The sequence below is a fragment of the Astatotilapia calliptera genome, chromosome 13, assembly GCF_900246225.1.
Source record: "Astatotilapia calliptera chromosome 13, fAstCal1.2, whole genome shotgun sequence".
Classification (NCBI taxonomy): Eukaryota; Metazoa; Chordata; class Actinopteri; order Cichliformes; family Cichlidae; genus Astatotilapia; species Astatotilapia calliptera.
Window position 1 is genome coordinate 22250827 of NC_039314.1, and position 22956 is coordinate 22273782.

At 37.2% G+C, this 22956-nt stretch overlaps 1 long non-coding RNA gene across 2 annotated transcripts in view; it reads left to right on the plus strand.

Moving 5' to 3' along the window:
- The window catches only part of LOC113034562 (uncharacterized), a 110734-nt gene that overhangs the window by 53616 nt on the left and 34162 nt on the right, over nucleotides 1-22956 (plus strand). The window contains exons 3-5 of one of the 2 annotated variants that reach the window (XR_003274195.1): nucleotides 1779-1823; nucleotides 10678-10790; nucleotides 21158-22441. This is a non-coding gene — a long non-coding RNA (uncharacterized LOC113034562). Of the gene's footprint in view, nucleotides 1-1778; nucleotides 1824-10677; nucleotides 10791-21157; nucleotides 22442-22956 lie in introns of those variants that run through there. The other variant, XR_003274196.1, reaches the window with a different exon arrangement.

The following is a 22956-nucleotide window of genomic DNA, read 5'->3' on the forward strand; positions in this document are numbered from 1 at the left end:
GAGGGTGGGGGATGGGACTGGGGTCTCTGAATTAGTGTACACCAGCTCTCTGGTATTTATTATGACTTTTTAAATACAGTGTGTGTGTTTTGTTTTGTATACACAGTAATTTCTCTAATTCTTTTGTCTTTTTATGTCTCTTAGTATCTGTCCTTGCCAAGATTAATATACATTTGCATCTGTGTGTGAAGTAATTGTTGTAATTGAATGCACTTAAAGTCTGTGCTAATTATTTCTAACTACATATTGTATAAAACTACATATTTGCACCGTGACTGGGCAAATATGTAGTTTTATTTCTGACAGCATGTGTAGTTGTTTTTGTTTATGTCAACATAGTGTGTGCATAGCTGTGTGCATATATTTTTTTTCTATTTTCTGCATGTTTGTCTGTTTTCATTGCTCAGTGCACATATAATACTGAAGGGTGTGTGAGTGCATCCACACATTTTTGTTTTGTGCCATTGTAAAGCTACGTGCAGTATTTGTGCATATTTGTTGTACGACATACTTAGAAGCACATACATCTATATGTGTTTCTAAGTATGCATGTGCCTTCATATAAAGGCAGTTATCTATGTTAATATGCCACTGTGTGTTGCTCTAAGCATGTGCTTCAGATTTTTTCAGTGTTTATATTTTTAGCCTACACATATGGTGTGCGCATATTATCATGTCTGTCTATATGTGCACTACATGTGCGTACATTACAACTTATGTAAAATTAGTACTCCTGCTATACCTAAGACATTGATGTGCTGTTGCAAGTGTGTGTGTGTGTGTGTGTGTACTTTTTACAAACTGTCATTATAAAAATGAAAATCATAACAGCAACAACAGCAGACAATAGTAGGCTTTCTGTGTATATGCATTTGTGAATGTGTATGTTGGCTGATTGTAGAGCAGCTGTGTTTGTGTTAATTTAACAGGTTTTGTAGCTTTCTCAATATGTTTGCATGCACAGTATAGTAAGCAAGTATACTAATAATAATTATACTGTGGTCTATGTGGACATACGACAGTTTCTTTTTGTTATGTTAGGTGCCCATGTTTTTGTCCGTGTGTGTTTATATGTGGCACTTGCTATCATCCATAAGTTTCTAGAGTACATGATTTTAGGAAAATATAATGATAACATGTGTTACTTCTGGCTTTTTGCAGATAAGGATTAATAATATTTTAATAGAAAAGCCTGCAGAAAGTAATGGAGACAACAAACACACTAAAATCAGTGGATTTGGACACAGTTCTTAACATTACAAACTGTGTCAGTACACCTGGCAACAAAATAATATTTTTATTAGACTTTCAATGCTGTTAAAGGATTATCAGTCTGTAACACGTGTCAAATGAAGATTCTTATATATCTATCGATATATCGATAGATATAGTGTCAAAAATGCTGTGAACCACATTACTCCCTCTACAGTCAGATTTAAAGCTGCTGTATTGCACAGCCCTATCAACTGAAATTATCAAAGCCTGATGGGTGCGATCTTTCCCATTATACTCCAACTCATAGGCCTCTAGGGGGTCACTGAATGGTTTCAGCAATAGATTTGAATCATATGGTTTGGCCTTCATTTGAACAACTGGGTAAGATTTTCGGACTGAACAACATCATAAAAACATCAAATAAGGCAATAGGTTGGAAAAATGATGTTCAGCCCTCCAGTAGAGTTCCAAATAGTTGGTAAATCCATTGAAGCTCTTGTAGCAGGATCTGGTGGTTCAACATTACTTCCTGACTAATTTTAATTTGTCTCTTTGTCATGCAGGACTGTCCATGAGGTCTGGGGTCAGCTTACTTACACATCTTTTAGGTCAGTTGATCCTTTACTCTGTGTGAGTATTAATGCATGTGTGAGTATTAGCAGTTTCAATGTGTACAGTGGCCTGCGTGTGTGGGCTGCAGAGTGCACGTATATATTTGCATGCACGTGGACGTGTGAAAGGGTTTGTTCCCTCTTCTCGCTGCTCATCATTTGGCCCAGCTGACATTTAAACATTCAAATCAGAGACTGTTTATCGTTGTTTGAGGGCCATGAGAAGATTTCATGTTTTGTTTTAGATAATCACTAGAGTCGCTTTATGTAAAGACTCGGTCTCTTACTGTAAGATCTACTTAAGAGATGCTGACGTCAAACAAAGGCTTCACATCTGCCAGAACTTTTCAGGAACTAAGAGAGAATTGTTTTTAGCTTCACCACCATGTTGTTGAGTCTTTTTTTTTTAACTATCAAACTCGTGTTTTTTATAGCTCTTTAAAGTTACTTCATGTTGTGTATGTGTGGTTTTTATTATGATTTTTTTTATTTCTTTTTGTTCTATTTGGGTCCTGCAGAGGCAAGGTCCTCTTAACTGCACATGCAAGACTATCTCGCAAATACCTTTGAATTAGAAACGTATTTCAGATTTCTGCCTTTACTTTTCATATACATTTTGTTGCAAGAGGAGGGATTTGATGAGGCTGATGAGGAGGAAATTGTATCTGTGTCAACAAAACACAAGACTTACACAATATTTTGAAAATGGCATTTTCAACACTTTTTTGATATTGTATTTCCTATAATATGCAAGGATGCTGGCTGTCAGCATTTTATATGAAGACCTTGTTTAGATGCTCTTTGTGAGGGCTTTGAAAGTTTTGTGTGTGATAAAATAAAGATTTTTATTTTTATATCAACATTTTATGACCAAAATATGCCGCAGATCGCTGAGTCTTAAGGCATCAACACTTCACATCCTGAGGTAAACACTATGACAAAGGCCTGTGTTGATATATTAAACAATGATATCTATTCAGCTATTGCCAATTTCAGCTGGCTGAAATTGACTTTGCCAGTTATTATGAATAAGTCAAATGTTCTTTCACTTTGATGAAGTAGTCTGCACAACTGCCACTTGTTTTTAAAAAATGACTATATGAAGGATATAAAAAATTCACATACAATATTATCTGTTTCCAAGCCTTTATTGTGTAATCTGTATAGGTGTGTCTTTGGACAAGTTCAGCCTCTTGAAACTGAAATTCAAATGACACTCTCAGATAGTTATCTTTTCATGTCTGGATTTTAACTCCTGTTCACAATATAGCAAACATCTACATGACACTCTTGCAGTTTCAAGTTTTCAGTGGTATACTTCAGGCTGGCTGTACTGATACTGATTATAGCAGCATGATCTAGTTTTGTTTGTCAGAGTACCATAGTACCATTTTCACTACGGCTGTGTTTACGTTGGGTTCATTCGGTTGTAGCACTATGATATCTGTATCATTTGAATAGTGGGTGTCAACGTTTTTTAGTATTTCAAAGCCCTTACACCGTCCTAACTGATACACGGCACCTGTATGACCCACTTGTCTATAAGTGCAGACCATTAAACCTAAAAGAAATCTTGGGACCCAGCAATGATGTAGGAACTGCAGAGTTTGTTTTTTTAATCAAATTGCATCCTATTCAGCTAACACTATAAATGTAGGAACAATTACCTGCACCTTCATTCTGGTAAAGTAAATAGCTGTCATAGTAAAATCAATACTTATTTCACTTCTATTTTCCTTAACCTCCTAAGACCCGAACTCTTCCATGGCATGCACTTTTAATTTCTCTTTGATATTTGGGCATATTGGGACCCGATGAATGTAAAAACAAAGAATTACCAGTTTTTTGTTTCTGAGAAAAATGAGATCCACATATGAAGTTATTTGTTTAAAATTTTGATAGAGCAGTGGCAGTATAATGTCCTCGTGAGTGGATGTCAGACCATTGTAGAGCAAAAGTTAGTATTTTGGTCTTGACAATCCAAAATGGGATGTCCACATATGTGGACGCCAGGTCCTAGGAGGTTAAATAAGTGTTTTATGTGTGTATCACTAACAGCTAAATGCAAACCACCAGTAACTACCTCAGTGTTCATTACCCATCACCATAGTATCATTTTTATTAAGGAATTCATTATATTAGTTACTAGCTGACGTACTGATCATTTCTCTACAGTAATATGAATCAAAGGGTATTTGCTGACGTACCATATATTGAGCTATAAAAATAGATCAGCATTCACTATCACTTCTACTCTCGGCTTCAGTCCTCTGTAACTCTAAACCAGCTCTCTGAGTCCACAGTTCCGTGAAGATAATGTTGGCAGCAAATCTGCAGGTAGGGAGCTAAGGTGCAAACAAAAACATTAGCAGCAGAAAGTTTGGAACCACTGCACTCTTTGAAGTTTTGTTGTGGAAAGTTAAAGATTCCCTTGAATATTAGTCCTAACTTTTGCTTATTCTCAGTGGCTCATCATTGCGTGCTGTTATCGCCATGAAAGGCTTTAGTTCTAGGAACCACTTTGCTATTGTCAACATAGTCGGTGACCTGCATAGGAACCTCAGATAAATGTAAATATGCCACAGTACAGCATATACTGAGAACTGAAACGTATTGATTCTGGATTTTCCCTGTGCTCCGCTGCCTGAGTCACTCACTGATATTAAACCTCTCACTTCCTTTTTGAAGCCGCTTTGTTTACCAGCCAACATGCTATTTTTACAGGAGGCCTCTGTTTGCTCACAGAATCGGTTTACTATTGAAAACAATGTGTTCTCTTAAGTGCGTATTTTGTTTAGAACAGCACAAATATCATTGTAACCTCTCATCTTATACTAGAAGTGCATCTGCGGAAAGATGTACTTGAAGCAGTAATTAAGGCTGAAAACTCTACTTAATCCCGGGCCACTCTGTTAGCACAAAAACAACCAACCAAACAAAATTGAGGCGGGTATTGCTCACAAAAAAATTCAGTTTGGCTATATTGCTTCAGAATCTATAGAAAATGAGAAAAACAAAACAATAATAATCAGTCGGTAATTAATTAACATTTAATTCAACACGTGAGTGAACAAGAAAAGTTAGTTGCCATAACTATTTGAAAGTAGGTCAATAGAAGCATTACTGAAGTAATTATGATTTTATGTGTGTTTATAAAGTTATCAGTAACTCATTTAGAGGTAAAATGATTATTCACAATACAATCATTTGTTAGCAACACCCTTAGTAGTGAGGTGCAATTTATTTGTCCACTATGTACATATGCCAGGAATGTTATTCCAATTAGTAAATAGAAAATATATGGGACTGACTGGAAGGTATTTATGGGTGTATTTGTCCTGTGGATACTGTGGCAAGAGCACAGAGTTTATCTCGGTGTGTTCTGAGACTCATTCCTGCTTGTTTTATTACCGCTGTTCACAGCGGGACAAAATGACCCTCGAGCTACGGGGAAATGTCCCAGTAGGCAGTCAGCCACTGCTTGTTACCATCTACAACTAACAGTTTTCTGAGTAAATAGTTCTAAATGCAAGTGAAACCAGACATTACATATTTTTTCAGATGCTGATGGCTATACCCAAGTACCATCATGCACTGTGTGTCATTTTAAAAGTCAAACTTCCAGAAAAAAAGGATGTGCTGCATTTTTGGTCAAGACAGAGGTCACTGGTAACATGAATCATTCAGCAGTTCTCTCTTCATGGAAAGGAAGCATTAGTATTAGATACACTTTAAAAACACAGTCTTAAAAATATTTTTTAATTATTAGATTTCAGTTCAGTTAGATTTATTTAGTGCGAAATTCACAACTATAGTCACCTCAAGCCTAAAGATTGAGGAGAATCCCCAGGAATCAGGTGATTCCCATATGCGCAAGCACTTGCCCACAATGGGAAAAAAAGAGCTCTTTTAACGGGAAGAGGCCTCTTGCAGAACCAAGCTCAGGGAGTGGCGGCCATCTGCTGTAACTTGTTGGGGGGTGAAGGGGAAAGAAGAGAGAAGAAGGAGGGCATAGAGAGATCACAAAAACACTCTGGGGAAAAACACAAACAAGGATTAACAAACGGTGTGATAAATGTTAAATGATAGAGTCGATAAATGTTAGTGCTACCTTGACAAACTAAAAAAAGGAATGATGAGATAATGCTAACTACTGCACTTTTGAACATTTTAATGAAGCTAATTAAATTTAAGGAGAAACTCTGAGGCCTTTTTCAAATTTATTCATTTTGCCTACATGTTTATTTCACCTCTGACTCAACTATGGACCAAGAAATTATTACAAACCACTGGTAGCTTTCTGTAGTGAAATATTAGAAGGGCCTTCTGCATTTGATTAGATATTTTCACAATACTCGACCTGTACTGGTTCAAAAATGAGCTCTCATCTTCTTCTTTCAGCTATTCTTTTTAGGGGTCTTTGATTTGGCAAAGATTTGATCCTGGATGCCCTTCCTGACAAAACTCTCCCCATTTGTCCAGGCTTGGGATCGATACTAGGAATACACTGACTTGAGGTCCCCCTGTGGCTGGCTTATTTTAACAGCAAAAATATTATATTTAAATTTGGCCTGGGAGCTAAAAGTGAAATATTGTTGATACGTTTACTGTAAGTCTTGTGATTACAAAGCAAAGCAATGGAAAGGATCATGTCTGATGCCTCTCATTCACTTCTGTGAAATCAGGATGAATTCCCACCTTTCTGCTTTTTGGCTTAAAATAGCTGTTATTATGTACATTCGATTTGCTCAGCATTTCACTGATATCTGCTTTGGATCCACCATTCTACACTATAGTGGAAGGTGTTTGTGCCGTTGACAAAAAAACACCTCCGGCCAACTCTGGTTGAGTTCACAAATTTCTTGGAGACCGGGTTAGATCTCCGTGATGGTATTATCCACCAAAACAGGTTTGACAAGATGAGCATTACTGTTATGCTTGCAAAAAATTTGTTTGTGAAAGGTCAGTGAAAGACTTTGATCGTACAGATCTGTAGATTGTGCTTAGTGACTCATTTAGCTGCATAGTGAATGCCACCAACTTTGGTTCATTATCTTGGATAACATTTTTACTGATGGATGACTAAGTGTGTTTTTGATGTGGGGGAGTTAAAACTTAAAATTCAGAAGTTTATAATCAGCTAATGTGTCGATTATTTATCCTATCCTTTATTTTTCATTCCATAAAGCATCAGATAATATTTGGAAAGACTTTCATGAGCTGGTATCTTGTAGTTATAACTATTTTCACCTCTGTTTATTATTGTAATTGCAGCTTCAGATCAATGGGAGTTGGTTTATTGTTTTAAAGAGATACTGGTGGAGGTATAGCATACAAATGTGGAGCAGCTGAACTCGCCAAGCTCAGAGCCTTTTGGAAATTTGAAGTTTTTATATTTGTTGAGTGTTCCAATCTGTTGTGCTAACTTTAGCTACTGCTTTGCCTGCATATAAAAATGATCTGCTCATGTTAGAGTAGGAGGGCATGAGAACTCTTCACATTTGGTGTGAGGGCTGGACAGGAGTCCTCTTGGGTGCAGTTGATATCGTTAAACCACAATGTGTTGTTTTTCTGTTACTTTCGGTGTTAAATGTGGACTATTTAAGCTGTGGGTGTGGACGATTTGAAGGGCTGAAAGGGGTCTCAGTATGTAAGCTTGTCATGATTCGGCCGTGTGGCAGGCAGGATGAGGACCCAAATTGCAAACTCACAGACACGGGGGATAAACTCAAAATGCAGCTTTATTGCTGACAGGTGATAAACAATAACGATGATACAAAAGCAATGCAAAACTACACTAAACTGGGAAAAGCTAAAGTAACATATACCGGAAGACACGGGGAGAACCACACACGGCATGAGGGAGAACGCGACGCCGAACAGAGGGAGACGCAGACAGAAATACACAGAGGGTAAACGAGGAAAGTTTGAACACACGGGGAACACAGGTGACGCTGATAATCATAACGAGACAGGGCGGGGTGAACTGAACATGACATGTACAGGCGTGAGAGTCACAAAGTAAACAGGAAGTGCACAGAGGTTCAGACAGGAGGAGAGAGAGCACGGGGAAAACACAGACATAACGGGCTGGGGAAACATGGAATAAAACATAAGGAGAGACGAGGGCTCAGATACACAGAGGGGCACACAGGGGGTGAGAGTCACAACGGGAAAACACATAAGGAACAACGTAACAGATCAACCCAGGAAGCATGGCCTAAATAAAGAACAAAATACAAAAATACATGAAAACTAAGAATACTGGGCCCACATGGCCCAGGACCATGACAAAGCTAATAAGTAATGGAATATTTTTTCTGCATCATGAGTTACATTTTTTACAATGTGTGCTGGTGATGAGTAAAGCACACATTGTAAAAAGTTTATTCCTCTATTGACTTCATTTTTTTTAATTTAGCACCAAATAACAACAACAGTCGCCTCAAGGCACTTTATATTGTAAGTTAGACCCTACAATAATACATACAGAGAAAAACCCAATAATCATATGAGCCCCTATGAGCAAGCACTTTGGCGATCGTGGGAAGGAAAAACTCCCTTTTAACAGGAAGAAACCTCCGGCAGAACCAGGCTCAGTGTTAAAATGTATATAGAACACTATTAGCAGCGATTCAGCTGATGATATTGAAAGGAAACTAATAATGCAGATTAGATATTTAAAGCTTTATTTTGGGGCATTTAGCCTTTATTTTGGACAGGGCAGACAGGAAAAAGTGGGAGAAGGAGAGCAGAGGAATGTAACGCAAGAAATAGTCCAGGGCAGAATTGAATCCAGGCCCCTGCATTAGTCTTTGAGCATATGGGTTACCTGCTCAAACCTCTCTGCTATCCCATTACCCCATAGATTACATTTTATTCATTTAGGTTTTGTCAATTGTCATCTGTAAATAGACAGCCTAGCTTTGTAAATAATAGCATGCTTGTTTCTACAGTCATGGCCTTCCAGCACTGAAAACACAGATGTTTCATCCCTGTAAATATGATTTAATCCAACTTTTTTGGGTCAGATTTTCTGCAAAAGCATCAAATAAAAACCTCAGTGGTCCTGTGAATTCAGAATAAGGAGTCAGATTTGCTGGGGGTGTACTGCTGCAGTGTAGCTAGAGGAGCTCTGGTGTGTGTGAGTGTGTGTAAAAAAACAAATTAAAAAAATCCTAACAACCACTCATCATCTAGTGTTCTGCATATTCTGCAACTGGTCATTTTAAATCTCTAAGTACAAAAAGAATTCATCAGTGATTCAGTGCAGTATTTCTGCTATGAATTCTCGAGGGAAAACTGTGTCCTACTGTTGAAAATTTCAACACGTAAGGCCAAAACAAAGGAGGAACAGGATACAAAAGGATATAAATAGCGCTCCAAAGTTTTTAAATAATTCCTTTATAAATGAAAGATAGGAAGATATGAATATTAAAAGTTGACCGCCCACATCTGAGCTTCTTTCACCTTCTCTTTGTCTCTCACACATAAGCAGGCTTCATGTTTAGTTAAAACACACCCACACAAAAAGGGCTTTTTGCATCTGTCTGCTGTGTGTGGGATGACTTTTCAGACATGGTCTCATGTGTCAAACAATGCACTGACATGTGAATGGTGAGAAACTAAGTCAGAAGACTGTTGGCACAAAATGTTAAACCCGGGTTCCTATCACTTTCTCTCTGACCCATGTAGGAAGGTTAAGTGGTTAGAGATTGTTGTTTGTTTTAAATGAAAAAAACCTTTGTGTGATTTGGTGTGTGAGTTACTGGAATATCTCTAAAACCTGTGTACTATTTTCAGAGAAAGTCAGATAGTCGGATCCAAGTGTACGTGGTTTTCTGGAAATTATTTTTTAGAAAGATTTTATACGTATATTTTTTTCGGTACTCTGTCATCAGTTACTGCACCCATCACCCATGTACAGTGTTATTGGAACATGCATACTTCACCTAATTATGAAACGATGTGTACTCATCCGGCATCTTTCAGTGGTTAAAATGTGAGAGACGATAAATTCCAGCAGTGAAGGCATCCTGGCGTCACTCCAGAAAATTTTTAATTGCGCGTAGCAATGAAGACAGCGTCATTTCAGTTTTCCGTGAGAAATTTGCGCGTAAATAATGGGTGCTTTGCACATGACAAATGCACGCGGCTCTTTCTGTACGGAAACTGTGTTTCTGAATTAAAACTGTGCCGTGTGTGTGCGTATACCTCCGCATAAACTTTGCACCATTCATACAGAGACGTTTATGAGTCAGCTGAAAGGACTGTGATATCATATTGCACCCTACAAAACGATAACATCAAAGAATTTGGGCAACATATTATTTAAGCTTTAACAGACATTTTTATAGTAATATTTTAAATGTTGCAAAATAAATCACGTTGTAAACACGTAACAGACTAGATATTTTTTATAACAATTCTGTTAGTATGATTGTATAATTGTGCATAATGGTGGTATATTGGCTTCTTGGATGGTTTAGTGTTGCTATGGTATATTACCTATGCTAGATTAAGGACAAAACTGACCTAATTTTTGTCCAGACAATTATATTCGGTGTATTTACATTAAAAAGCATATGTGTCACAGCAAATGCACACTTTAGAAGAAAACCTAGCGGCACCGAGATTCCAGAATTCCTAAGAACTTGGAAAAAACAAATGAGAAAACTAAATTAAGACATTTGTTTTTTATTTAAACATCATTAAAAATGAAACATACTGATGTCTTTGTCTTACAGTTTGAGACTCTTTAGATAATATATCTGCTTGTTTTGAAAGCCGTGTTTCCAGGACTCAATTCTTTGAGGTGATATGCTAAAGTGGGGATTTTTTTATTTTGCAGGTCTAAGACGCAGGATTGAGAAACAGTTTCACCACAGGACTATCAGACTGGTTTCCACCACATTCACCCATCCTGACAAGCGGTGGGGAAACCACCCCAGCAAAGCTCATCTGGTAGGAGTGCACACATTTGTAAACTACTGTACTTGGCAGTCTGATTGGTGCCTTGTTGAAGATATCAAATATGTTTATCTGATTTTAATCCTTCGCTATTCCTACTGTGTGTCGGCAGTGCATATTACACACATGGATTATATAGTTGCGAGTGTAGTCAAGATCAAACATGGGAAACCCCTGACCCGAAGTTAAAGTGATTTATACACCTACCTGACATTACCCTATTTTGTCGAAGTCTGCTCATCTCCAGCTCGCAGTTGCAGACAATGTGAGCACTAGAGCTAGGAGTAATTTCATTTCATCTCACCAGTTCTGTGATATTGTTATATTTTGCCTAAATTAGTAAAAGCTGTAGTTCATTAGTCATTTAGGGTATCAAAAGTCCTCCAACAATGTCTCTCAGTTTCTGTATGCAGATTACAGCAGGGCAATGCAGTGATTCCTTCTGTCTAGTGCCTGCTGATATTCTATTTCAACAAACTCCTGCATAGAGTTTAAAATAGTGCAAATACAGTGTGGAGCCTGTGCGCCTTCTTCAAGACTGGCTGAAAAAAATTATAGTACGACCAACATAAATCTGCTTTCTTCACACTAAGCAAAGGGACAAAACACATCCAGTACTGTGTATAATAGGAAAAATTAAATGTATGGAGAAACATTAAAGAAATGATGTTACTCCATCTGTATTTTAGTCAATTCTACGTTGCTGGTGGACTGTTAGTGGGACTGCAGCAGCTCAGATTAATTAACTAAAGTGGACTCTGTTCATTCATCAGCGTGTTAATGGTCAATATTGTAAACGTCAAGGTGTCAGATGGAGGGACAAAAAAAATGCAACTCTCACGAGGTGAAGCTCATACTGTAAAGTATGTGTGTAAAATACATCTAAATGTGTGTTTTCATAGAGACTATCTGGAAACCGAGGCAGTCTCTGTGACATATAAACAGAATAAATATGAAACTGGTAATAATTTTAGGAATATTTCCAAAAAAGGTGAAGGTTGAATCAAAAAAAAAAGAGCAGCAAGTAAGAAAAACTACAAATTTATTTGAGATCGTATGACACGTTTCTTTGTAGTGCCAAATGTAAGTAAACCTATTTGTCAAAGAAAGGGAAAAAATGTCTTTCTGGAACTCCCACAAACACAACTGATTATAAAACTGTGATTATTTGTGCTGGATTACTGCGATTTGACCCACCAGCCACAACATGTTTGCACCTTTATCACAGTAATTTTAAGTGTGATTAAGTGGGGAGTGTGTGACAATAGCAGCTCATTTTTTCCTGACAGTTTGTTGGAAGGATTGCAAGAATAACATATCAAGTATAAGAGGCTTGCTTGTAGATTTTAATCTCATGTCTCTTACAAAGACTGTTGGCAAAACTGCTAAATCGGTTACTGCAGTCAAAAACAAATGGAAAAATAGATAATCACATCTGAAAATGAATAAAGGGCCCTTTACATATTAAGGTAAAGATCTAGAGAGAAGTCCAGTTTTGTGACCACGAGATAAATGTCCTTAGTTTTGCAAACCATTCCATGATAGCCGGATAACTTTCTGTTGGATGGAGACCCTGCCTTGTGCTCACTTCACTCACCTTGGATCATAAAGACAGAAATACAAGACAAGGAAGGAAATATAAACAAGATTGCTTTGCAACTACGTCAAGTAGTAATTAGGCTGTCGCATTTGGGGGAACAGTGTTATTGTGTCCAAAGTTATAGTATAACATAAGTTTAACTGTACTGTTAATCGGAGGTCTAACAATGGAAAACAGGTGCCAGACATGGTGCAGCTGTACAATAATTGTCTTCCCTGAATATTAATGTGAAATAGCCTGTAAATGATGTTACATTCTGTTAACATAATTTGCATTATTTTAACAGATTTGATTCAACTGCACAGTTGTAGTGAGATCAGCATTAAGTTAGAAGTGTTGCTTTAGTCCCAATAGTTAGAATAAAGTACACTACACAGAGACCAGTCCCTGGGGTTTGGTCAGTATTGTGTTTTTAATTCTTTTAAATGAAAAGTGAAAATTGAATGCAGACCTGCAAAGCCTTATTCTGACAGCCACATAATTTAATTAGCCAACTCTCTTCAGGGTGAGTGCGTGAGAGCAAGTGTAGTATGATGGTTTCCAGTCTTCACTCTTCCACACGCACAGATGTGCAAACATGGCTGTGTTTGCATCACTTAAGAGGACACTGGCACACTTCCTGGAGACTCGCCCCAACCATAACCACTACTTACCTTAAACCAAGCCTTCTCCCCGAAATTAATTTACATCTACAGGAGACTTATTTTTCCTTACTAATAGTTAGCGGACTCCCTACATTGTGATAAACTGATTTTATGACTCTACAAAATGACTAATGCAAGTATACATGCACCCAATAAGCAAAAAAGTAGCAGATGTTATAGATTTTCCCTCTTGTGCAAAACAACCTCTATTCCTTCACTTGTTTTGACAGCTGCGTGCATGTGTGTGTGTGTGCATGACCATATCACAATTTGTGGTAAATGTCCCAACTCTCTCGTTCTGGTCTCTGGCTGAGCCATTTATCTCCACATCCATCTCTCGAGTCAGCAAGTGAACTCCTTTTTCTGTAAAAATGTAAGCGGAAAGCAAGTCCAGTGGAAAATAAATCACTCACTCCTGCTCTATTAGCAGAGTACTTATAGACTCACATAGACATACAGTAATTAAGCAATTGTATTATTTTTGTAGTTTCAACTGGAAAATTATGAAATAGGACATTTACAGTCACCATGCACAAGTGCACAGTGTCATTGCAGTATCTCACTAGCCCTTTGTGTAGATATTAAAATATACTTATTAACTCAAACAAAATGTAACTGACTCTCAGCACTGAAGAAACATATTGTGAAATAAAACCAGGACTAGTTTAATGCAAATAAAATCATAGAAATTATGTTTTTTTGTTATGTTTTCAATCAATACAAAATAAAAGTGAACATCAAGGACTGTGCTCATGTGTGTGTTGTAAATCAACCAAGCAAACAGGCTTTTTTTGACAGGATTGTTGTTTTCAAAGCTTTGAGCTGTGTTAAATGTTATGTGGTTTCTCTGCACTGTTGTAGGCGGCTTTTGCTTCATTTGATCACAAGGGATCAGTAAGCCAACTTAAAATGTTGATTTGTTTTGCTGCATGCTCTATGACGATGGGCATCTCTGAGCTCTGAAAGCTTGCCTCATTGCTAGTTTGAATATTAATAGTCGTTTTTCTTCATGTGCTTTCCAGTGTTTGCATATATATACCTTACTTTATTAACTGCCTATGGTGTGTGTTCTTAGCCAAATTAGACACATTTATTGGGAAGTAAAATTGAGAGATACAGACAAAAAAGGAAAACAATTTGCCAGAGAGGACTGACAGGAGGATAACTTATCCACTGCACAAGTTCCTTGTTTTCACCTTTGATCTCCAGCCAATTCATACATCTGGTGCTAAGTACTCTGAAACCTGCTTATCGCTGATGCAGGTTTCCAATTTATCAAAAGTGACAATAAGAGAATAAATCCATTCATCCATCAAGCTGCTTCATCTCCTTCCACCGATAATGAATAGAGTGATTTAACTGAGAAATCCCATGGTATAACCTTTGATCTTTAACCAGTAAGCAATTTGTGTTAACACTCACAGGCTGCACATAATAAATTAAAAGTGAACATCAGTTACCTTCAGTTGCCCAACCTTCAATCCAAATCTGAAAGTGCAAGAAAATCCCTTCTTCCTTTAGTGTGTCAGCCCTCACAGAAAAAACACAGTATATTTGTTACACTGTAAACACCTAGCTGCCATAGCAGTACTGCAGATGGTGCTGCATATTGGAAAATTATGTGGACTCCTCTTTGCAACATTATGTCCTTGCATCATTTTGTTTTTTGTTTTTTGTTTTTTGTTTACAGTTTTTGGACCCTGACTCTTTCTGACTTTAACAAAAAAAAAAGTCTAAAAAGAACTTATCATTTACATTGACAGTATGCAGCCAGTTATGGCCACCAGTGAATGTCGGCCGTGTCTTGGGAGGCAGATGGGACTGTATGCTAATGAGAAGGTTAGCGCTGAAGTGTCCTTGGGCAAAATACTGAACCCCAAAATTGCCCCCTACATCTGTCTGAGTGTAGGTAAGCATGATAGTTAGAAAGTGCTTAAAGGAAACCACTCCCTATATTGAGAGATACAACGGATGTTACTTTTCTTTCATGAAATATATCAAAACCTAATGAGGTTAGAATTAGAACAATTACGCATGTCTGTCTGGAACAGCTCTTTTAAAAAACAGCCCCAGAAATGGAATCGCTCAGGAGCTCTCATGACACATTTTTTTTATTTTGCATTTCTGGATTTAGAGCATGTGTCCCTAGATTTCTGTTCTCATCTTGTATTTGATCTGTTTTTGGAGCCAGTGATTTTTTTTTCTTCCTTTCACAGGATTTATTTATTTATTTTTGTTATTTCTTTGCAGTTTACTTTTCTTTGGCTATCTTGGTTTAAAAGCAAAGACTAAATTAGTACAGATACATTTCTTTTTATCTTCCAAGATCATGACTAATAGGCAGAGAAAAGCTGTTGCACTTCAGCTCTCACTGTAAATGGAACTTAGTCTTCATATGCAACAAAACTGCACAAATTTCCTGCTCTTTTTGTCTTTACAAAAACACAAAAAAAAGCTTTAAGCTTTGCTAAAATTCATCTTCCTTGAAAGAGAAAGAGCTACAGCTCCATACAAGGTGCATGGAAAAGAGCACAAAGTCTGAAGAGGTTAAAGCTCCAGCAGTGCTTTTAATATAAAGAACAGCTTCAGTGCATTTCGGCTTAATCGAGCACTGACATTGTTCTTTAAAAGCAAAATAACTTGTATCCTAAGAAAATTCTGTCATGGCTCCTGGGTCATTGACTCAGTATTTTGAGATTGTTCTCTTATTTCAGTTAAGATTTTTCTTATCTATGATATCCAGTGTGCTTATAATTATGTTTGGATTTTGTGCTTGAGTTCTAGTTTCCTGAATAGAATAGAACAGAATAGAATAGAATAGAATAGAACAGAATAGAATAGAATAGAATAGAATAATCCTTTAATTGTCCCACAAGAGGAAATTTGGTGTATCAGCAGCAAAAACACACATATACAAACAGAACAGGACACAGAATAGAAACACAATGTTTACATATTCACATCATGGACAATAGTTACCAAAATTTGAGGTGATGTTTTTTTTATTAGCATTCTGCTTTGGGTAATTTGGTATAGTGTCTTGTTATTTTTCGTAGCCTTCCCTCAGTGTAGGAGTTCTAATGTTTCATTGTTTCCTTATTTTGCCAGTCCCTCATCTTCAGTTTTGTGGTTTCTTGTCTTGTTAGTTAGATTCTCTTCACCTGTGCCTCATTTTCCACAGCCGTGTCCTCTCCTCAGATACTTTGTGTGTTTTTAAGCCTTCAGTTTTCCTCAGTTCCTTGTCGTGTTCTCCTACATGCTCTGTGCGCCTTCCTTCTGTGGTTTCCCTTTTGACTCCAAGATTGCACTTCTAGCTCCAGCTTAGTTTTGTTTTGCATTTCCTTGAGTCCCAGTCTCATGAGTTTACCTTTACTCTGCATACTGGGTACTAAATCTGCCTAACGCATATCGTGATAAATTCATTCTGCTGTCACAAACACACAAACGGCATCAATTTAAAGATACAAATTCTTAATTTAAAAGGAGTGCCTTTGGTTGTTATCGCATCAAAAAAAAGTGTCAAGATGAATACTAAACTTAATTTTCTTAATGATTCATTTGGCAATCTGTCAAAACCGAAACCTTTCATATTTAAAAGTTAGAAAGCACAGCGATGATGCCATTAAATGAACTGATTAATATTTATTTATTTATTCATACAGAGATGCGATAATGTTAAATATCTTAACACATTCAGTTTTATTTTGATAAATGCACTCGGTAGGAGCTAAATGCAGATCCACTAAAGCAAACAGGGAAGACAAAGCACCCACTCATCCATCAGACTGGTTAATCTAGTCCTGTACCTTCAGTAAATTATTCATCAAACTTGTGTTTTTGTCCTGAGAGAAAAGAATCACTGGAGTGAACGGGCACTCCCGTTGTATACCGCTTTCTTCAAAAAGTTGTTTACTTTTGAGGAGAAGCAGATTGTGGTAAAAGTGCTGCGAGTGTGAGCAGTTTGAGCTCTGGGGCTATTGTACAAATTAGTAAGGGTATTTATATAACGGATATAAAACACTATGTTTTTTCTCAGTGTCCTGAGATCCGACCTTATGCAGCTATGCTTTTGACAATAATCTCAAACCCTAAAAATGTAGCTTAAGCTGCATGCTGAAATGTCTTTCACAGCAATACCGAGTCTGAAACTAAGTGGGCCTCCACTTTAAAAGGGCAACAGACTAATTTATCTCCTTAGCTCTTAGCAGAATGATTAACAGCATCACCAAAGCAAAAAAATTTTTAGCCGTCCGGCCTGTAATAGGTGCAGTGTGAGGAGAAAGGGTGGGTTATAAATGGAAGACTGTAATTTATCTTGTTGCACGTCTTACAAAGTCTTTAATCACAGTGTTCACCTATGGTACTTTAAGATGGCTAAAGACATTCATCCTCAGGAGGAGATCCTGTCAGTTAGGGGACAACTGTAGAAATTTGTCTTAATAATGTGGTTGTGTACACTTTGTATACTGTGTCTGTTTTATATTGTGCAAACTTACATAAGAGAGCTCAGTTTCCGGGGATTTTAGCTGTGTCGTTTCTCCCAAAACTAATTTTAAATAAAAGCCAAGAGCAGAACATTTATAGTTGTGTAAAATGCTAGTGGCAGCTGCTCTTTAAACATAGTGTGCAGAGACGAGCAGGAAATACAAATTATTACATTATTTGTGAAAAAACCCCCCAGGTGATTTTAGAAATTCCTTGCTGCAAGTGGATCTGTATTAGAAAACATGTATTTCTTGCTGAAATAAGACATAAATTAACAAAAATAGTAAAAATAATAAATGAACTGGAGACTGGAAACATGAATGACGAGTCTTAATGATCAGCATGTTGTGTTAAAAAGTAACCTCAATCAAACGGAAAACATATGGTTCATCCTCAGTTAAAACACTTGCAACTAAGCATAAGGTTTCCAAAAAATTCATCTGCTAAAGGCCTTAAGCGTAAATGTCTGCTAACAGCTTTCATCTTTTTCCATCTTTTCCACCGATCCACAAAGCTAGGGTTTCTATTGTCTGTTGTGTAGCCAAAACTGTAAGGCTCTTTCTTCAGACAGAGCCACAGAAACACTTTGTTTTAGTCTGTTTAGACTGTGCAGACAGGGTCCATTGTGACTTAGCACAGCAACCGTCATCCTAATAATTAGCCTTAAAACGAAATCTCATATGGTAAATTCTGTTTAAGCAAGTACAAGTTTCAAAAACTTTAACCTTGACCCCACATGCATTAAACTTTGTTTTTAATTATGAAAAAGTACTCATTATTTTAACAACTCCAAAGTTAGAGCGTGACATTCAATGGAAAGTAAATAATATCAGGCCTGTAATATTTTACTGACTATAATTTAACTGTATTTCTTGGCAGAGATTATACTTGTATGCTCTATGGGGTGTTATAAGATTGTGTAACAGAAGAAATAACCACCAATTTATAATTGGTTAATGCCTTTAACTTAGAAGCTCACAGAATCTCACCTGCTTCAGAGCTGGTAATGCTTGTGAGAAGTCTCAGATAAATTAAGGATGAACAAGCTAATCTGTTAGATTAAATGGTCAGGGTAAAGGTAGCTATCCAAACTTTTCTCCAGGTTCCAATTATTAGTGGAATACACACACGCACAAGCTACTGTAGCATGGTACATATTCACCTATAAACAGATTGCCAACGTATTATGCCTAGTAGTCTGGACAAACTGGTGTAAACAAGAAAATGAATAGATGATGGGAGGATATCTTTGAAAAGTGAGTGTCTTTTTAATTATTTTCATGTCCAAACCTAACTTACTTCTCTAATTGCTGTGGCTTTGTCTGTGGAAAAAGGAAGGGAAAAGAAACGACATACACCAATAAGTTTAATAAGAGTGGAGAATCATCTCTGGATTGTGAATTACATTGTATTTTTAGTCATGATCACAGCCCAATTTTTCCTTTGTTTTGATGATCGTTGCCGTGTGTGTGTGTGTGTGTGTGTGTGTGTGTGTGTGTGTGTGTGTGTGTGTGTGTGGAGCCAAAGTGGGAAGCTACAGAGATGTTGGACAATTTGACACAGATGTTTCGGTGAATTTATAAACACTAGGTTGTAGTAAAGAAATAACATCCACTACATTTGCAGTCCAGTTGTTTTTTTTGTCTAGACTTGTGTTTGTGTTTGCAAAGGGGGTACTTATCTACTCTAAGTGCACAGAAGCTCACTTTTCCTAAAGTTTGAAAAAGTTAAGTCTCCTAACTTTGCTAATGACTACATATGAACAGTTGAGAACCGAAACATTTTAGAGATCAAATTGTGCGGTAGCCTACGTTTCAGTGGCATAATTTAGCTTTATACATAGCTCATAAAATGATACATTTCATAAACTTTTGTGAACTCTACAGACATGTCTAAAGATTAAAAACCTACAAACTTTAAACTGTAGCTGTATACTTTCTGATAAAGAACTTTGCATGTCTTTATGCTGTTCAGTTCTAGTATCTAAAAAGGAAATATGAGCAGAGCGTCACTCCCAACGTTTCAGATACAGTCACAGTTTACTGCACTGGGCTTGGAATCAATTTTTAGCATGCAGGGCAGGAGAAGTTGCTTTCAAGTATATTTTTGGGTGAAAAATTTTGAATAGGTGTATATTAGATCTTTTTATAGTTTTGTAATTGAAATTAATTTTGGCATTATAGTAGGTTAATATGCTAAAACAACAGTCTACAGAATATTGCCAAAGGATATGTGTCATAAAGCGCAGACTGAACAGAATCAGAAACGGAGCAGCCCTGGGTTCCTCGGCGGCAGATATTCAGATACCTTCCAGTTCTCTCCCTTACTTCCTACTACTACTTCCTTATGTGGCTCAAACACTGATAAGTCTCCTTATGAGGCCTCGCGATGCTATGCGTCAATAGCCCATGAGGAAAGCCTGAGGGTGCAGGTGCTCTGTCTGCCACTGTGTTCAGAGCTGTATGTGGATTACTCTTGTGTAATATCATCACACGCACACACAAGCACACCGTTCGCCTGAGACGGATTCTATTCGCTCGAATTTGAAACGCTCCGTGTGAGATAAATGCAACATTTCTAAAATAGCAATCGCTGTGACCAAGATTCTTGTGCTTGACACAATGAGATACCTTCCTTTCGTGTTTTATTTACACCTTTTAACAAAATACACTGATTAACTAAAGAATATGGAGTAAACATACTCATAAAATATTCAACATAAATCTAACTAGTTCTAATGATTAAATGTGGCCAGAAAACAAAATGAAATGGCAAGTAAAACTTAAACTGGTTAGTAATATTCCTCCTGCTGTTGAGTCGCAAATTGAAGAGATGATTCAGCCGCCACTCTGGTTAAAAGGGAGTAGGCTTCTGCGTTCAGATGTTGGAGACACTTACAGCTTTGATATGAATTTGATTTGAATGTCAGCCTGATACATACATTACTATGCACCAACCTTCATCAGTAATGCAGTGTGTAGTAGCCCGAGAAAGAGCTCAGAGTTATAAAAAAAGATGCTGCTATTTAAGCAGTCCTGTGAATTGTTTGATGAAGTTCTTTTCACAACAACAGTTGTGAAGTGGTAGTAAATAAATCTAGTAGCGCTTTATAAATAGATTGATTTTTGATGAGTTTAGAAATGTTGTCAGTGTGGTATCAGTTGAGAGGGAGACATGCCCTCATCTCCTAGGAGTGTAAGTCTAACTAAGACATTTGATCCTTCAAAGGAAAATTTCCAAAGGCTTTTAGAAAATAATCAGACGTTGAGCATGAACATAACTGAAAATGTGTAATTGTAATTGAACTCAGCAAATGCAGCTCAGGTTGTGCTGCATATAACGAGAATGCACGCGTGGTGCCAACTACAACAAGTGCTGTAGCTAACTTATAAGGGTTTATTCTAAAACATTTTTTTTGATGTTGGAAAACGTATTGTGATTGTGATTGTGTTGCATTGTGTGCTTTTCTAACTACAGTACTAATGATGCCTAATAATATCAGATGACCGCTTAATGCAGCGTCTCCTTATGTTTTAACAGTTTCTTTATGTCTTTTCCTACACTTCATCATTTCCATGTTTTCCATGTCTTGCCCTGCATCCTAACAATATTTTTCTCTGGGTTTGTTCCAGTTGAGATGTTGCTGAGGCACTTTGTGGTTATGACCTCATCATCATGAGATGGAAAGGCTGGTGACTGCAGGCAGCTACAGAAGAGGTGGTGCTGTGTTGTGGTTTGCAGCTGCTGGTTCTTGGCAAAATAAATTGCACTGTGGAGATGCCTCAGGGAATTATTTGCTCAAAGGTTGAAAGGATGAACAAAAAAAGGAATTCAAGAGGTATTTGTGATTCAGACTGTGTTTGTCTGTAGTTGTGACTTAGATGTATCTCAGATCAAATTTCGTAATCGATGGAGAAACTGTTTTTAAAAAAATATTTATTTATTATTTTTAATCAGAAATATCTTTTTACACCAGCGATTAAGTTCCACAGTTTAAGGACTAACTGGTCTGGTTGACTGACACTGCTGAGTAACACTACAGTGTTTTAAAACCATTAACAGGCTGCCATTCATGGGGTGAGTGGGCTTCATGGCTATTGTCACACATTACAACCACGTAGTAAAATTTTAAAAAGTTGTTATTGCTGAGAACATGTCATTCATCAGAAATGTGCACACATTTTACATGATAGGAACTGTTTTTTCCCCACTTCTCCTGAAATATACTACATCAGGAAAAAAAAGGTTTTTACCCTAAAATTCGCATGTTTTGAGCAGGGTTTTGAAAAATTTTCCACTAATCCGTCCTGAGTCATAGGTATGACTTCAGCAATGTTAGGGAACTTCTTTAGATGGTGTTAAAGAGCTTAACAGGCGCCTCCTTGTTGGAATGTAATGACTCCGCTTCTGTTTGGAGAAACCCCAGATCTAAAGAGCTCCTCTTTTCTGTGTTTTAAGAGAAAGACATACTCCTCTCTTTTCTACTTTTTAAATGTATCCATACTCTGGCATTCATAGGAATTGGCATTAACACGAGTGGATAGAAACTACGTGAAAAATGAGTCATGCCTAGAAAACCCTGACCTTAGAAAATGTTGATATACACTAATTTATGTGCTTTGGGGTCCTTAGGGACTAGAAAAGCGCTATACAAATGCAGGCCATTTACCATTTACCATTTATTCCCTTAACTATATAAAGATTGGTGCCTGAATTTTTTTTTCTGTATGTGTAAGATTTGTAACATGTAACATTTCCATTCTACAACATGCAGTGGGAAGACTACATGTAGTCTTGTACCTACAATCTTGAATTTCAAGGCCTGATGTGGATGCTTGTCTCACCTACTTTTTCCCTGTACTTGTTTTGCTCTAACATTACCATTAATTAATAAACTAATTATCTAGCCTATGGAATTGATACATTTGGCTGTTAATTATTAAAAAAGAAGCATACACTATTCTTATGGGCCAATCAATAATCTAAAAGAAGCTTTGACAAATCAACACTTTTAATAGTCAATTAATAGTCAATATATGACCCCACACCCCTGCACACACACACACACACACACACACACACACACACCACACACACACACACACACACACACACGCACACACACACACACATAGAAAAAAAACATGAAAACGTGACTTGGTTTAGTTTGACCGCTGTTACATTGAGGCAGTGATATTTGAGTGCTGAGCAGGAAGCAGGTTCTCATAGCCCTGTCTTTTTCCCCATGTTGAAAATGGTGGCACAGAATGTAAGATTGTAATGTATGAAGTACCAAGGAAATTTTGCTATGAAATAAAAAAATGTAATAAAATGCAGTTTTTCTTAAGAGTCATGGAGTTTTCAGGTATCATGTTTAGGAAATGCTTCAGTGAAGTGACACTTTTTAAAGCAAGTGGGTGATTGATCGGTG